Source organism: Tigriopus californicus, chromosome 6 (genome assembly GCF_007210705.1).
Source record: "Tigriopus californicus strain San Diego chromosome 6, Tcal_SD_v2.1, whole genome shotgun sequence".
NCBI classification, from domain to species: domain Eukaryota; kingdom Metazoa; phylum Arthropoda; class Copepoda; order Harpacticoida; family Harpacticidae; genus Tigriopus; species Tigriopus californicus.
The window spans coordinates 12,975,701-12,994,692 of NC_081445.1; the positions used below are offsets into that span (position 1 = coordinate 12,975,701).

Consider the following 18,992-nt stretch of genomic DNA (forward strand, 5'->3'; position numbering starts at 1 on the left):
CAGCAAACAAACGAACCTGCCAGAGCTTGCCTAAATGTCCCCATACCATTGTGGATAACCCACTAGATGTCGATCTTGATATTTCCCGTGGTCAATACATCGGTCATCTCAAGCTTTCAAGGAGGCTGAGGTTGGCGAGGTTCAATCAATCTCGATGACGCCCCATTGTCGTCACCTCCCACCTCAACCCATTGTGATTCGGCCAAAGCCGAGCATCTCCGTTCAACGGCTTTTATTCAACTTCAACATCTCTCATCGGATCTTTGCAACCGTTATGTGAATCTCATCATGAAGAACCACGACGTATTTCTAAGGACAAATTTGACTTGGGTCGCACCTCAGTTATGGAACATTCAGTGCAACTGTCTACACTGAGCCCATTTATGTCAAACAGTTCCGCATCCCAGAAAGTCACAGGTCAGTCCTAGTTGAGCATTTAAACAATTGGCTGAAACTTGGGGTAGTCTCTCCTTCTAAATCTCGTTATAATTCTCCGATCTTTTGCGTACCGAAAAAGGATGGTTCCCTTCGACCTGTCCTTGATTTGCGTGCAATTGACTCGAAATCCTATATTGACAAATACTCACAGCGTGAAATTCAGGACTGTATTGATGAAATTGGACGTGCGCAGTCTAAAGCTTCAGTTCTCTCGATTTAACGGCTGGGTTTTGGCAGCTGCCCTTGACAAGTCTTCTCGAGACTTTACTTTCTTCACTATTCCTGGCCTTGGATCATATCAATGGAATTGCACCCCCATGGGTCTTTTAGGGTCACCTGCCTCTTTCGGCAGAATGATGAACTTTGTCATGCGCTTTCTTAGCGCATCACTTATCAAGATGATGTTTTGGTCCATACAAAAATCATGACACTCAACTCATTGAGCTACAACGCGTTTTCGATCGTCTACGTGGCCATGGCTTGAAATTGAATCAAAAAAGTGCTCTTTTGGACAAACGCATGTTAATTATTCTAGGTTATCTTCTTACCCCTGATGGCATTTTGCCTGTATAGATAAATCTAAAGCTATTCGTGAGTTTGAACCTCTACTTCCATACGACAAGTTCGTGAGTTCGTCGGCCTTTGTTAATTACTTTCGGCAGTCCATTCCGAAATTTTCCAGTCTTTTCTGCTCCCCTTAATGGGTTACTCAGAAAAACTTCTTCCTATAGCTCTGATGAGCTCCCCCGGATGCCAATGAAAGCATTTTGGCTCTTCAGTCCGCCCTCATTTCCCCAGATGTCCTGGCATACCCAAATCCTGAGCTCGAATATCAATTTAATGGTCGATGCTTCAGTTGGTAGTGATGAAATACCAGGTGGTTTAGGGGCCTGCTTAATTCCATTTCTTGATGTATTCCCCGTCCTGTTGGCTATGCCTCAAGAGGACTTTACACACATGAGAAAAATTATACTGCCTTTTTACTGGAATTGCAGGCAGCAGTTTATGGGTGGAACATTTTGGCGTTTACTTGAAAGGCCGAAAATTTACCCTTCATACTGATCATCGTCCTCTTGAAAAGTTATCTCAAGTTCATAAACGGACCCTCAAACGTTTACAACAAATCATGTTGGAATATGACTCTACTATCGTTTATCGCCCCGGCAAAGAAAATCTGGCCCGGACTTTTTATCTAGGAATCCGATCTGCTCGATTTCGATGACTCAAACGTCGATAATTGACTTACAGAAAGATGACCCCCTTTGTCAAAAACTGTTTACTGACTTTGCAAAGGACAGCCGGACTCCTTCTTTCCTTCGTTTAAAACCTTCTCTCCGCATTCAGGACGGCATTTTATGCCACGTTGACGACAAAAATCGATCTCGAATTTTTGCGCCAGTTAGTTTGCAATCGCAAATCCTCCAATCAGCGCATAATTCTCAGTTGGGAGGCACATGGGAATCTTCAAAACTGCTGAGCGAATCCTTTCTGATTTTTATTGGCCATCACTTCGTCGTGATGTCGAGGAACATATCAAACACTGTGTTCCCTGCCAAGTCAGTAAACCGTCGCGTCGAATTACGGCTTCTCTTCGGCCGATACAGCCAGCTCCATGTCCGAATCATCGGGTCCATATTGATCTATTCGGTCCTTTTGTTTCTACGTCCTCCGGCAAAAAGTTTGTTCTTGTAATAACCGATGCCTTTAGCAAATATGCTGAACTAACAGCTATTCCTTCTAAGGATGCCGGAGTCGTAGCAAAAGCCATTATGGATTGATGGATCACCAGATATTCGACACCGAAAGAAATTATTTCGGATCAGGGTCGTGAGTTTTGTAACTCCCTGATGAAAGATCTGTCGAAGAGACTAGGATTCTTTCATAAAACTACTTCACCTTATCATCCCCAATGTAATTCACGTGCTGAAATTTTCAATAAGACAATGAAGGCCTATTTATGTGCCGTTATTCAACCCCCATATCTCGAATGGGAACAATATCTCCCAGCGTTGCGAATTAGTTATAATACCTCTGTGTCAAAAGCTACGCATGCATCACCTTTTTCTCTCATTTTTGGCATGGCACCTCATATGCCATTCTTTGATATGCCCCCATCAATTAATTACAATGAAAAGTATGGAGATGCTTTAAAGTCACTCAGTAATGCCCGTCAGAAGGCTGCCGAGGTGAATCTTGAATATCAGTCGATGTATAAAAATCTATACGACCTGAAGAATAAGACAAAAGATCTCCCATTTCAGGTCGGTGACTATGTCTTTGTCGATCAAGTCCCGAATCAAAAAAATAAAAATGCTAAATTGCAACCCTCGTTCGTCGGCCCTTTCCTTGTTGTTCAAGTGAAGGCGCCTAATCTCGTCATTGATTTTGGCAAAAAGAAGGGGACAATCCACTTCAACAGAGCCAAACTTGCTCATGTTAAACCCGATCTGACGAGTTTAGCTCCCTCGCCAAAATCACCTCATTGCTGTCCAGCTTCTCCGGTTTTAGTTCACGTTGACGTTGATGACTTTGCTCTGTCAGCTAATGATTCTTCTCTCTCTCCGGCTATCAATCGTGAGCCTTCCGATCGTGAACCTTCCAATCCAGAAGGTTCACTCACTTACAAGAGCACTCGGGACGTTTGTGAGCCTCCCAAAGTGCTTCGCACACCCTCCCCCTCTCGTGAGCTTGATGCAAGGCCTAAAGAGCTCTCTCTTTATCGAGAATCGGCACCAGCCTGTCTGTCCGATCACTCGGGCTCTGATTCCTTTGTCTCTCCTGAAAAGCCCAAATATACCGGTACTTGGAATCAAATTCCCCCCGAAGATTTGCCCGATGACGCATGCCTAGCCACAAGGCGTTCTCTGCGTAATTTAACTCTTTCCGAGCGTCAACCCGCACAGGACCCGGACCTGCCTTTTATGTCATATTTAGGTGTTCCTGATTTTGCCTCTACCCCTCTTGCCAATTTAAATAAGGAGAGTTCTCCATCCAAAAGAGTCAGTCTCTTGGATCGTCTCCTTCGACCCGCTACCCGTTCAAGAGGTCCGGTCTCAGATCAACCCCTGCCCAACATTCCTCTTGACCGCAAACCTCGCTCTAAACCGAAATGATGCTTCTTCCATTCTTCGTCATCTCTTTTCTTCCCCTGGGGGGGGGATGTCTGCTTCCTTTTCGGATCCAAGCGGCCTCACCCAGTTCATCAAAACCAACACTGCGGTCTGGTCACATTCCGGGCTGATCTGTTTTTCGAGGTCAATCTAACCTTGATCTCCGAGCATGTTGATCTTACATGCCAACTCGCCACTGCTTCACAGATGACCTCAACATCAAACAAGGTCAAGCCACATCAACTTCTCCAGTCTCTCTGTACTTCTGACCGGTCATCTTGGCAGTCCTTCATCGATTTTCTTCATAGCGAGCATCACCATAGGCGCTTCGTCTGTGCCCTCCTAGCTTCCCTTGCTACTGGAGTGGCTGGGTTCGTTTTTGGAGATCAATACCATTCGTCCCAAACCGACGCCGAACTGCTGGCAAATCAGAAATATCTGCTGTGAGTAGTTCGTGAACATGAGCACCGTTTTAGCCTCAATTACCGCGACATCAAAAACGTGGCTTGTGGTCTTCAACAAAAGTCGTCTGCTCGTGTAAAGGCCTACCACGCGGAACATGTCGCCTACAACGTTTCTTCAGCCTTCACTCTCCAGGCCAGGCAGCTTTCCACACTCTTTAATGGCCTGGAAACTCTTCTTGTGGAGAACCGTCTTTCCCCCTCTTTGGTCAAAGAGAATGTTGTATCCAGCAAGTTAAATCAGCTTGCTGCGCAGGCACACAAGAAAAATCTCATGCTTGCTGTGCCCAGCGAGCTGGACGTCTTCAAATCACCCGCCAGCTTCGCTGTCTCCCGCGACCTCCTCCTCCGAATTGTGCTACATCTACCTGCTTCTCGCATTCAGCACCACTTGTCCGCCTTCTGGACTTTCCTCTCCTCATTAATGGTTCTTGGCATCAGATCGGCAGTACTGACGATTTGCTGCTTATCAACCAAGACCGATCACTCCATACCATCATCTCTTCTACCCAAATTTCTTCCTGCTCCAACAATGGCCAGTATCTGCTCTGCCAAGATCTCCCCACCACAAGGACACCGCATCATCCTTCATGTTTGTGGGCTCTCTTCTCTGAGAGACGAGGTTGGGTACTCCAGACATGTGCCATCACCCGCAGCAGTTCAATTCCTCAATCTTGGCGCGTCTCCTCCACGTCTTTTGCTGTTTTTCATCCTGAGTTACTCCCCTTCAAAATTGTCTGTGAAAATGAAGAATTCGACTCCCTGAGTTTCAAGGGGTTGAAAATCGTTGACATTCAGCCTCAGTGCACTGGGAAAAATCACTATCTCGAAATTTTCAACGGCGAACATGTAATGATGCATGAGACCATGCTCCACTTTTTATCTCCCAACTATTTCGCTGAGTGAACTCTCTCATGATTCGAACAGTTCTGTGTCTACCATCAAGCTCTTACAGCCTCAGGTGGTCCATGATTTGCGTCTTCCCCAGACTCCTTCGGTACCCCCCCCCCCCCCCCCCCCCCCCCCCAGGGATATTGTGTCACCTTCATGCGCGCTTGCTCTTGATGCGATATGTTATGATCTGCGCTCATGCACGCCCGCTTTCTCTGAGAATATAGTCAGTATAAACCGAGCTCTGTCCATAACACACTAACCCAAGGGCGGGTCGTTGAGCAGTAGTCACACACAATGATTTGTAAGCAGATTTCACTGCAGATTTCGTAGGGTCAGAGCACGGTCTCTTCAAATTTAGACCTTTCAATATCTCGCAGCTGCTGATTTTTTCGGGTGACATGTGTCCAAGTAGAGCCGTCCTTGACTACCCCAACAAACAGGTGCACATCTCCAGTGAAACAAAAATGGCTACAAATAGAGTCTGAAACAGATGCGTGCTCTATCGCATCGAACTGGATTGGAAATTGTTTACTATAAGACGCCTCCTTCTTGGGTTACACACATAATTGCCATCGGTTTTTTCCGGGTGATTAATGGATTGAAAATCCATTCTGACAGTACTTATGGCCCCCAACAAAAGCTGCAAATTGCCCTGAAGGATGTTTAACGTTTCATTTTGAACAAAAATAGGAGAGATCAGATCCGTCTCGAAACTCTCTACAATGAAAACGGATTTCTCGCACTCAACAGATTAGCAATCAAGACTACACTTATTGAAAATTGGAAAATATTGAATAGTCTGTCCACCGGTGTAGAAAAACAACCAACTTATGCCGACACCACCCGAAATGTTACGAGACAAGATTTAAGGATCCCTGATCGTAACCGGGGTTTCTATTTTCATGCCGCTGTATTGTATAACGATCTCAATAGTTTACAAAGATCCCTACCGAAAATAAGTCAATTTAGATCTGAAATGAACAATATTCTCGTAAGATACCCAAACAGATCCATTTGTGGAGCATAAAAACTACACAGTACTTATTGAATAAAAACCAATAACAATACATATGCTTTTATTACTCTTCGACTAGCTGAATTGTAATGGGATTAGATGGTCATATGTTAAGAGCAAAGTCCACCCATTCTTGAAATATAGGATGGATTAACAACTCCTTAATTCTTTGTATTAACAAGGCTTACATACTAGATAAAACACTAGAGTTTTCGGAATATTTGCTTGTCCGAGAGCCAAACAACTAAAAAAAAACTCCAAATGACCCAAAAAAAGCCAAACATGTGGAGTATTTTACGTGGTTAAAGACAAAAAGCCACTAAGCCCCTCTCATTTATACGACTGATCAAGTTCTCTAACTTAACAGATTCAATACTTCTTCGTGAATTGTTTTCGAATTTTGAATCTGCGTAAAATTTAAGGTTATGATTGATTTCGTTCAAATGGGGATATTGTTCATTTCACTTGAGTGGGAAAAGGGTCGAGAAAGCTCGAGTGCACGATCAAAAATGGCGCTTTTGATAAGGTTAGGTGTTTATAACGTGGCGAAAAAAAATGCCAGGTTGTGACAATTACGCAATCCTTGGGTTAATTAAACTTATTATAGTTGCAATAAAGATTTATTATAATTTGGTCTGCCAACCGATCTGTGTGGTTCCTTTGAGGTTAAGGTGGTGGAATCTGGAATTGGTTTGTTTATTTTGCATTCCTTTGGTCATAAAGTTTAGACCAAAGTGTAAGTTATGAAGTCCCAAGCCAAAAACACACAGTTGACAACGATCTTGTATACTTATGCAAGGAATGTAATTAGCGGCTTCTTTGGATATTGATATTTTGCTTTTCATTGTTGGTGTGCCAGCTAAGGATTCCCATGTCAAGTGGTAAAAGAATATTATGTTTCAACATTTTTGCAATAGCTAAACTTGGATGATTGTGTCATGTTGCAGCAAAAGATTGTATCTACAGCATTTTGAACGAAATCTGATTTGCCTTTAACGGATGTGCTAGGTTTTTTATCCCTGAAATTTACAAAACACAATCATTTGGTTTCAAAAATTAAATTGTCAAATCAAAGGAATCTAATTATTTGGTTTATTTCAATATTTTTCATTTACTTTGCAAACACTAAAATAATTCCGTCTGACTTTACTCTTCAAACGATCAGTTGTTAAAAGACCGACGACTGAACAAGCCGTACAAAATGGAGAGAGAAATCCTTATTGGTATATCCATTGTTAGTATCATTGCAGGCATCTTGAAAATTGTTGGAGGCTCACTCATCATCGCTAACGGTGAACCACAAGAGGCTGTGGCTTGGACTGCTATAGCTCTTAGCATAATAGCAAATCTCGTCATGAGTTGCTTTGACATACCATGCTGTGTTCAGTGTGGCAAGAAGTGTGGCAAAGAATGTGCATCGAGTTTGAGTAAGTATTGTTACTGTAAACGGAAAACTTGTAAATCTGCCTTTTTGGCCCGATTTCTAGGACGTGTTTGTCTTTTCCTTGATGAAATTGTTGCCATTCCCGTCAGATGGAGTTTATCAGAGGAGATAGATGGTCCAATAGATATTGCATGTGGATGTTGGGGAATTATCGTGGATTTGGCATTCCTATGCTGTTGTGGAGACGAATAAAATCAAGACGACATTTCTGCCAGACATTCGCAATATTATCCTATTATCTCATTTTCTGCATCAAACCAAGATCAAGTATTTGCTGCATTTGGTTTAGAGACCACATGGTTGTCTAAGTATCTCTTATCTACGTCCTTGGTCACTTTGGTATAATCCCACTCCGTTCATTTTCTGTGGCATTTGGGTGGGCAATACCTAATGCTTGCTCCTCACGATGGTTGAAATGCATTTCCGTGAAATCAACAGACCCAAGTTCGACTCGCCTACATTTTGGAATTAGAGCTCAGATTGAGGCCTTAAAGGACGAAAGACGTACTATATATATATATTTTTTTATATTGAAACGTAAAGAACGTTTAGCGCCTGAATTCAATTTGACAAGTTGTGGAAGTTAAAAATGCTGAAAAGTTTCAAGGTATCCCTCTCAAAATTGATGGCTTCTATTTTTTGTTGGTGAAATCTTGAACATTAGTTTGTAAAAGCAAAATTAAAGTACATGCTAAATAAAATGACTTAGGACAAATTCACGCGAGGAAAATGTTTCCTGATTTGGACACTTTACGAAAGCCCATCTTAGTTCAAGGAGAAATAAATCGCAAAATTAGAATGCTTCTATTTAGACCCAATTATTAATTTCTGCACTTTTTGCATTCACCTGCATTCTTGAAACTTTGAAAGACTGAAACTGAATTATTTCTTAAGAATATGTAGAGTACTACAATAATTGAACCACAATGGGATGTTCGTATTAAATAAGTTTGCTTACATCAAATGCTAAATCACGTGATCGACACGGAACACGTTTGTGGTAACATCTCGCTGGTTTTCATTGACAACTCTATCTAATTAACAACCCTAGTTTTAGCAAAATTCATTGTTGATTTTCCCCTCTCCCCTTTTATGGTAAGAGATTGTTAATTCCCTTGCATCTCATTTTGTCTGCAATTGCCAAAGTTTTGGGGATGCGATGAAAAACTAAATATTCATTCATTTTCGAAGTTTAAATTAAATTAGCCTTTTTTTATGTCCTGTCATGTCCATTGTAAACTAAAATTGAGATGCTCAAGGATCGTCTCTGAGTTCCTGTAGGTGATGAATTCCATTGAGAGTGAGGTAGTGAATTTTATAAGTATTACTCGATGACAATCGCTCTGGACTGATTCCCGATGAATCGTCAGTGCTGCATCACTTTGACCACCACTTTCGAATTTCTTGAATCGGATTTTGGGTCTAAATATGATAAAGTTTACGCATTTGGCCAGATCTCTCAATGTTGCTGACCTCACACTTCTATTCATGATAAAAAATGTAGACAAAAACTCGTTTCCGGATGTTACCCCATAAGACTGAACTTTCACGCAAATATTGCTTGATAATAAAGACAAAAATAGCCGTTACAGTCCATTACGAATTGTTGCTTATATTTTGGCAAGTTTATTTGCAATTTGTTGGGCAAATTTAGGGAATCTTTACTGAAAATTTGCTGTTAATGAAGACCACGTTAATGCAAGATTGTGCTTGAATGTAAGCTTAAGTGAAAAAATAACCTCTCTTTATACTGCTGGAAATCAAATTTCCAGTAACTGCAATGAAACCCTCAAAATAAGAAGATGGGCGAGGCTTTTCAGATACCGGATGGATCAACTGCATCTTCAAATCTCGAGACACATTTAGTATGAAAACCTTGTGCACATCAACTGCTCAGTGGCACTAAAGTGCCTGCGTCTCCCATTTGAGCCCCAATGAACACAGCTAGGCTAAACAAAATCAAAAGGGTGCACAGGAGATTCACGCAAAGCAATAGAAGCAGGTATGAGTCGGGTATTTGACTTACTGATACAATGTGAAGCGAAGATATGAACGATATCTCATTCTTTGCATGTTTAAATGCTTCTTTGGGCTTTATCAGAACCCAGGATTTTAGCACATTTTGAACGAAGGAAGAGGAATGATATAGCTGTACCATATGACATTCAGGGTGCAATCGATAGACATCAAGCGGTCAATACAAGCTGTTTGTTGCATCAAAAATTTTATCATGTAGCAATCAAATGACTTGCTGGGAACTTATTTTCAAGCATTGGTTGAAAAACCGTAAAAACACTCTCGGTGAGGTTGCTTTTTACATTTTATCATTCCTTTATAAAACTAATCGAACTTCACAACTTCGATACAATGTGTCAAGAAATCCCTCCTTTAACTAAACTAATTTTAGTAAGCGTTAAATCATCCACGAGAGAAACTCCATCAAATTCAAAATAAGCATGTATTCACAAAAAGCTGGAATTGTGTGGGAAGGAGAAAAAAAAAGTTCCCTTAGGGTGACCAAATAGCAATGAGACAAGTGGAACATAACGGTAAGAAATGGCATAAACGCTGAAAAAGTGGTTCAATTGCTTGGAAAAGACTGGTGGTAAATTATACGGCACATTGACTTTGATCTTGAGGAAGGTTTTGAGCCAGGCTTGCACAACACAATTGGCTATCCGAGCGTATCTATTTCTGAAAACTCCAATTCGTTATTGAATCACGCGAAATCTGCCAAATTGTATCTTTTTTGCGGACTTCCTTACCGCTACCGGGATTGGAATCCCAGCAGTTCAAGACGAGAAGATTATTTATTTTACTTGACTTTTATTTATATATATTATTTGATCGACCAACGAATTGGAGTTGGCTCATCTGGCTAATCCTTGAATATAAGGTTGATCCGGAATTTTAGTCAAAAACTTGTCCAAGTCTGACTTAAATCCTTGCTACTGGATCAACCCCTACATAAGCCCTACGAATATTTGAGGGCAGCAAATTGAACAATGAAGGAGCCCAGAAGAGAGTTGGACTTCATTGTTTTAACTAGCCTGGATTCTCAAGGCATAAAGGTTCTCTCAAAACGCACGTTAAGCCTCTACGGTCACTACAATTGACCCTAAATCCTGGGTTGGAACAAAGCTCATGAATGCTTTTGAAAACTTACAATATCAGATACCTTTCGTACCTTCTCTGAATACTGTACAATCCCAACCTTTCTAACCTCTCCCAATACGAGAGCTCTCTCATACCCTCAATGTTCCTAGTAAGACATCAGTGGACCTGCTCGAGCTTTTGCAAACCTGCTGAAGTTATTGGAGCCCAAATGGGAGAGGCATATTCAAGATGCGGTTGAACAATCGACTTGGTCAGAGCTAGCATCGTGATACTATCTCTGGACTTAAATGTGTGATATATCCAACCACATGATTGAAAAGCCTTACCAACTTTCAACTGGATATGGTCATCGAACTTTCCATTATCTTGGAGGACTACACCTAAATCCTTCATGGATGAGACCTCCCAATGTCCTTACCTTCATCATCTAATTGTGGAGTGTCTAATGGCGTCGACCCAAAGGTCATTGAGCGAAATTTCATTCCATTCAAAGCCATGTTACTCGCAGCAACCCAGGAGTAGGACCTTTGCCAGACAACAGGAATCCTGACCATTCCTACCAACTACCAATTTTGTATCATCAGCATAGGAAGAGATACTGACATTACTACTACCAAGCTTTTGAAGCGGAGCAATGAAGATAATGAAAAGGAGAGGACCCAAATGGAGCCCTGAGGGACACCCGACTTGACATCAAGTATGTCACTAAGGGATCCCTCAACCTTAACTAATTGTTTCCTAACACAAATGAAACTTCTTAGCCAATTGAGAACCTTGTTTGATCCCAATCTCATGGAGCCTGTTAACTAAAAGGCCATGATCTACATTGTCAAAGGCCTTGGCAAAGTCGAGATAAACTACATCGACTGATTCATGGCTCTCCAGTCCCTCAATAACCTGCTCTATATGCTCAATCAGTTTGGTAACCGTGCTAAAATGTGCTCGGAACCCATGCTGGGTAGGAGCATGGAACGGATAGCTATCAGTTCCATGGTAGGAGGAAGGACTTCATGGATATCAAGAAATTCAACAAATTTGAACTTCATGATCTTCTCAAACACCTTCACAATATCAATAATTATTGAATAAGTATTATGCTTTTTCTACGTATATTGAATGACCAAGGATTACATTTAGAGCATGAACAAAGGTCATACGAACCCCAATCAATTGCGAATTTGCGATTGACACCTCTTTCAACACAAAATTGGTAGATGAGGTTAAGCGGAAAGATTATTACATGCAGGAGTTTTGATAAGTCTTTAATTCGGGTGATTCGATGTAGACGGAACAATGGATGAGAGAAGAGTAATGAGGTGGCATAAAATGATGGGGAACCGGTATTGGAAGAAAACAGGAAGAATACAAAGAGAGACACGAAACCTGCTTTATGGAATCATTCCAACTCTCCTTTTTTAAAGATTGGAAACACAACGAACAAAAAATGAAAGAACAGAAGTACAATGTGTGACAAATCTCCGGATCAATAATATCCCAAACGGTTTGGTGTATGGCAAGAACGAGTACTTCTTCTTGGTGCTTGAGAAACATTATCCTCCTCGTCATTTGGGCGATTTCCATTAGAACCATCGGGCAAATCTAAAAAGGATGAACGCAGAAAACGGCGATTTCGCCAAGATTTACGGCCGTTATCAAATTGCATTTTATTTTCTAATACTCTTGGTCCAGGACTCAATTGGGGTTGTGTCTTGTGTAAGCAAGGGGTAGGAGCCCTGTAGGCTAGCTAAGTGTTCTAGTTGTGGTTCGCCCACAAAATTCCATTGCGTTTGATTTTCGACGGCCGTGTGTAACTTTGTGACTTTGCTCGTGACTTTGGACTAGTTAAGGTAACATTGGTCATTGAGGTAGTCAATCGACCAACATGGTTGCACGTGGCGAGGATAAGGTCCCACCACGGGGCTAGGCAGAAGTTGCTGGTTCAGCAGGGCAACGTTCCAACCCTGAGGAGCGTACCTGTCCCACCGTGACCATCAATTTTCATGGCGAGGGTTTGTTCGATACAACCATACTCGCAGATTTCTTGTTCAATGAGTTCAAGTTTTCTAGGAAGGAGATCAAAGCGGTCATGAACTTGGGTGGGCCTGGTGTATAAAGTTCGGTTAAAGTCTATACAACGAGCGAGATCGTTGTCCGTGACCGTTTTGGTAACCAACCCAATCGGTCGATTACTTACCCTAACGGGGTTGTTTGGGTGCCAACTGTTCGGGGGGGCGGGAGCGCTTATTTACGAATACTGAATAAGCCGTTCGAAATGTCAAACAATCGACTAGTAGAGGCGTTGTCTCCATTTGTTGAAATTCTGTCCGAGGTATAGGGCGAAACGTTTGTGGGAAGATTTGATAAAAGGTTGATGAATCTACTGAACCGCAACCGTAGAGTGTTGGTCAATCCGAAATCGGAAATTCCTGATTTCATTGTAGTTGGGAAAGTAGGGCTGAGGATTTATCATCGGGACCAAATAAAGAAGTGTTTTGCATGCAAGAGCGTTGATCACATGAAACGGGATTGTCCTAATCTCAAGGCCAGTCCATCAGATACAGATGTAGCCTTTGTGATTGCAGTGGCCGAGGCACTTATAGACCCTGTGTCTCAGTCTCAAGCCGGTACAGAGGTTGTTCCTCGAGTAGAGGAGAGTGAAAATCAAATTGGGAAAGAACAAATTGTGGAAATGGAAGATGCATGCTCCGTTATGGATCCATCACAAGGGGCGAAACCTGGGGCTAATTGTTTGATTGAGATGGAGACGAGACAAAATAATTACCGGAGTCCAATCATAAGGCTCGAGAAAGATCGGTCTAAAGTCGTTAGTGATGTGCAACTGCCTCTTACACGTATGACATGTAGTCGTACCGGGTCTAATACGTCGAGTTTAGCGCTGGATTCCTCCCAACAATTATCATGTTAACTTGCATTTATCTAAATTGTCGAAGTATCTTGAACAAATTAACGGATTTGCAATGTCTTCTAGCCAATATTGATCCTGATATAGTTCTGCTCTCAGAGACGTGGTTACACCCCAAGTTGTCAAACAAAGAGATTTAATTTCGCGATTTTAAGGTTGTGGCTAGGAAAGATAGGTTAGACACCCGATTGGGTCGTGGTGGCGGTGTAGCCATTTTAGCTAAAAGTGATCTTAGTTGCATTGAGGTGGATATTCCAATTAGCAACGGTTGTTGCGTTGGTCTCCAATATTGCAAATTAGCCTGTGTATATAACTCTCCTAATTCTTCTGGTGTGGACTGTGATGCCCTTAACGCGTTCCTTGGATCAATTAACAAGGATATCGTAATTATGGGTGACTTCAACCATCCTCTTATTGACTGGGCAAGACAATCAGGTCAGAGTGCTACTGATCTAAATTTTCTCAACGCTCTGGTAATGGGTTTTTGAAGCAACTCGTGACAAATCCGACGCACACAGCTGGCAATATCCTAGATTTGGTGTTTACAAATTCGTCCGATCTGGTCCACTTTGTGGAGTGCAGACCAGAACTTATATTAAGCGATCACTTTCCATTACTAGTGGGACTTATACATATCCACATACTTATCCACACACTTATCCACATATACTCGTAAATTCAATGAGGGTCAACACAGGATTCCAGATTATACTAGAGCTAATTTCGATGGTTTTAAAAAATACATAAAAGGTTTTGACTGGAACCAACTTGTGTTTTGTTCCTCGTCAACTGAAGAGGCTTGGGAGTGTTTCAAAGATATCATAGACGAGGGTTATTCAATGTTTGTTCCACTACGCCTAAAGAGGAACAACGGAAAGCCACCATGGTTGTCCCAGCATCTCTTGGGTCAAATCAGGAAACGTGATAGACTTAGGGCAAAATTTAGGTCGTCGAATAGAGTCGAGCACAAGAACGAACATGCAATTTTCGCTAAACAGATTAAAGTCGATATACGCAAAGCCAAGGAAGCTTACGAAGAGAAATTGGCAGTGACGAGAAGTCTGAAATGCTTTTACGGCTATTTCAAAAAAGATGGTAAATCCCGCATTGGGCCAATACTGGACAGTCAAGGGAATATGATTAACGCTAAGCATGAAAAGGTGCAAATATTTAATAAGTTTTTTTTCGTCAACGTTTGAGCCATGGGTTCCATCAAAACGAGGAGAAATCGAGTCCAATCAAGGGAATGATGGGATGAAAGTTGACTTCGACACGGGCTTGGTTCTGAGGCAGATAAAAGGGCTGAAGTATTCTACAAGTCCTGGTCCTGATGGAATAACATCTAGCTTATTAAAAGGACTTGGTGGATGTGTAGCTTTCGCCCTCTCGCTTACCTTCTCCCGTACTATGTCGACTGGGGAAGTTACACTGGATTGGCGTAGCGCGAACATATTCCCGTTGCTGAAAGGGGGCGACGCTAGGCAGACTTCTAATTATCGTCCAATATCTCTAACTAGTGTTTGTGGAAAGCTCATGGAGTGTTTGGTGAAAGATCGACTTTAGAGTTTCATCTCAGACGGTGGGATGATTGACAATGATCAGCACGGATTCTGCCCTGGTAAATCATGTACGTCAAACCTTTTGGAATTCAACGAATTTGTCTCTCGGGCTAAAAAGGATGGAAAGGATGTGCATGACATTTATCTTGATAACTCGAAAGCCTTTGACAAGGTCAATCATGAGATGCTGTTGAGCAAACTTATCAACATGGGTATTGGGGGGATAACGTGGAGATGGATCAGGCATTGGTTATTGGATCGAGTCCAACGGGTAACCATGGACGGTATATATTCAGATTGGCATGGTGTGACGTCTGGGATTCCCCAAGGTAGTGTGCTTGGACCTCTGCTCTTCTCTGTGTACATGAGCGACCTTTCTGTCAACAGTCTTATTTGTTCTCTGAAATTTGCTGATGACACCAAGATATTTTCCACTGTGACTTCAATGAAAGAGGAAGTTGAGCTGCAATGCGCGCTTGATCAAATTCATCAATGGTCGCTCACAAACCATATGGTTTTTAATGCCTCCAAGAGAAAGCTCTTGTGCTTTGGAAAGGGAAAGAAGAAGATGCCTATATATGTTCTTGGCGGTAGGCCAATACCAGTTGTGGATCGTGTTAAAGACCTCGGTGTTCATTATGATGGGAAATTGTCTTTCTCGACCCACTGTGCTAAAGTGGCTTGTCGTGCCAATTTGGTGGTTGGGATGATCAAGTGCTACTTCTCAACGCGTCGACTCTGCGTTCTCCGACCTCTTTATGTATGTTCGACCAATTCTCGAGTATGCTTCCTCGGTCTGGTCCCCTGGTTTACAGTACTCGATCAACCTGCTGGAGTCCGTTCAGAGAAGGATGTCGAGACTAGCGATGGAGACCGAGGGGATGGGGTATTCCGATCGTCTACATGTATGGGATCTTCCATCATTGAAGCGAAGAAGGATCAATGCTGATCTGGTCATCTTCTACAAAATATTCAACAGTGAAATGAAAATCAGGAATATCTTTCCAACCGATGAACTCATTGTTCTCGTCAGCGACGAGTCCCACAGGAATACCAGGAGTGTTGTGAAGCAAGAAGTAAGAAAACCTTTCACCGTGTCCTCTTCACGATCTTATACCTTTTTTATCAGGACGGTGGATCCATGGAATGCGCTCCCCCTGGCCACTCCGTCTATCCAGTTCGTCTGCTTCTTTCAAAAAATTGGTTTGGACTGGAAGCAATTAATTTGTTTTCTTATCGTATGTTGTCCTACTCTTTGAGCAGTTAATTAATAGTGCTTCTTTTCCATTCTCTCGGTTTTAATACTTTTCCCAATTGTGCCATTACTCTTTTATACACATTGTGTCTGTGAGTGGCTCTCAACAATAAATAAACATACAAAGCAAAATACCCAATCCACCCCCATTCCTATAAAAAACTCTCCTCCTAATATTCCTTGTCCCATCCCCATTCCAAAATATGTTCCTATTCAAATGTAGCTGCCCAACCCATTTCCCAAACCCAACCTTCCCCATTAGCTCATGCTTTGCCTCCAGTAGAACGTAGCTTTGTTGATAAGCGGGATTTTTTACGGTTGGAGAGGATGGTCCAAGATCTTGTGAACTTGGTCCGTCAAAAGAGAGGCCCGTTAAGGGGCTATAATTGAACGTGCATTGTCTGATTTCTAAAAAAGACAGCACAAAAGTTAAGATCTTAAAAGAACTAGCCGATGAGAAAGATATTTCATTCATCTCTATAACAGAAACCTGGCTTGGGCCAAGGGTCTTAGATGAAGAACTAACCATAGTTGGTTTCAAACTAGTTCGTTCTGATAGGATACGCCCTGATATTCCCATATTCCCCCAAGAGGGTGTATCCGTATATGTTAGGAATGACATGCACATTCGTCATGTACAAATGTCGAATGGAGATGTAGAGGTCTAAATTTGTCATATCCGAGGGATCTGTCTATTAAAACAATGTATAGACCCCCTTCTTGTTCAGTAAGCTCTTTTATGTCAGCTCTCCAATTCACTGGAAATGAGTTGGAAGGCAGTTAACTCGAAGGTTTTCTTTGTAGGGGACTTTAATTTTCCGGCTAGCGTTGTAGAGTGGGAGGTTAGTCCCGATGGGTATATTCCCATTTCGAAATCAACATCTCAGTCGTCTGAAAAGCTGGAAGAATTCGCGATCTTGCGCAATTTCTCCCAGCATGTTAGTGAAGCCACTAGAGAGAATAGCGTTCTCGACTTGGTCTTTTCCAATGACCCTGACCTGATCCAGTACGTCCATGTGACACCTAGTAATCTGTCAGATCATCATGTTCTTGAGATAGGGTCGACCATTACTCAAAAGCCGGCGTGCTATACAGTAAAACCGGTCAAAAAGGTCGGTCTGGCTAAGTTCAAGTTCAAAGATGAACATAGGCCATTGATTATAGAAAGACTTGAAGAAGTGGATCAGGTTTCAATTCTGAGACAGGAATCGTCCATAGATGCAGCCATTGATAAATTAGTTTCAGTTTTAAAGGAAGTTTGCTATTGTTTAGCAATCTCTGAATGTCTGCCGAAAAGTGGGACACAGACTAAAATTCCAAAATATAGGAAGACTTTGTTCAAAAAGAGTTGCAAACTAGTAAAAAGGCTGAAGCGCACTTAGAATCCACTAACTGTGGGTAGTCTCCAAAACAAGTTGGACGTAGTTCAGGGTAAGATTAGGGCCTCCATCAAAAATGACCAGCTACAAACTGAAAGTAAGGTGGTTCAAGAGGTCAGGTCGAATCCGAAGGCTTTTTTCTTTTATGCGAATTCGAAGAGAAAAATGAAACACTCTGTTGGGCCTTTGAGGTTGATGGGGAAGTCCTTAGCAATGTAGAGGTTATGGCTAACATGCTTGGAGATCAGTTCTCCAGTGTGTTTTCAACCCCACTGAGTTCAGAAGCAACAGCTCATTGCTATGAAGATGAGTCTGTTGAGATTGACAAGGTTAGTCAAGTTGAGCGTTTAGATGATCTTGTAGTCACAAATCAAGATGCATTAGAGGCCATCAAGGACTTGAGGCTTTCAAGTTCTCCTGGTCCTGATGGCGTGACATCTCAGTTTCTGATGAGATGAACACAGGATCTTGCTCCTGTTTTCTCGTACTTGATGCGTTGCATCTTGGATCAGGGCAAGTTTCCATCTCCACTAAAATCAGCTCACGTTATTCCAATTTTTAAAGGGGGAGATCAGTTCCTCCCCAGTCCTTCCTCCTAGCCAGCACGGGTTCCGAGCACATTTTAGCACGGTTACCCAACTGATTGAGCATTTAGAGCAGGTCATTGCGGGACTGGAAAGGCACGAGTCAGCAAATGTAGTCTGTCTTGACTTTGCCAAGGCCTTTGATAAAGTAGGTCATGGCCTTTTGTTGAATAGACTTCATGAAGTTGGGATCCAAGGCAAGGTTCTCAATTGAATAAGAAGCTTCATTCAGTTTAGGAAGCAAATTGTTAAGGTCCAGGGATCCCTTAGTGTCATACATGATGTCAAGTCAAGTGTTCCCCAGGGCTCCATCTTAGGGCCCCTCCTTTTTATAACATTCGTTGCCCCGCTTCAAAAGCTTAGTATGACTGCCAGTCTCTCTTCTTAAACTGACGATACAAAGTTAGTTCCTGGTAGAAATGGGCAAGATTCCACTAGCCTTGCAAAGGACTTAGATCGAATCTACTAGAGGGAAAATGAGAGTAACATGGCCCTGAAGGGAATGAAATTTCGCTCAATGACTTGGGTCAACTCCTTTAAATACTCCACTCGTAGATAATGGAGGTAAAGATATTGAGCAGGACTCATCTATGAAATATTTAGGTGTAGTCCTCCAAAATGATGGAAAGTTCCATGAGCATATCCAGTTGAAGGTAAGTAAATCCATGTGTGGTTGGGTAAATCTGTCCAACCACATCTTGAATATGCCTCGCCCATTTGGGTTCCAATGAGTTCAGCAGGTTTGCAAAAGCTCGGGCAGGTCCAAAAATGATTTACTAGGAATATCACAGGATTTAGAGAGCTCTCCTATTG

General features: G+C 42.1%; 1 long non-coding RNA gene across 1 annotated transcript; it reads left to right on the plus strand.

The window, feature by feature from the left end:
* The first annotated feature begins 154 nt into the window (after positions 1 to 154).
* Positions 155 to 8,011, plus strand: LOC131882607 (uncharacterized). Its single transcript, XR_009373508.1, has 3 exons — positions 155 to 417; positions 7,169 to 7,345; positions 7,406 to 8,011. It is a non-coding gene; the product is annotated as an uncharacterized LOC131882607 (long non-coding RNA).
* Positions 8,012 to 18,992: the final 10,981 nt, after the last annotated feature.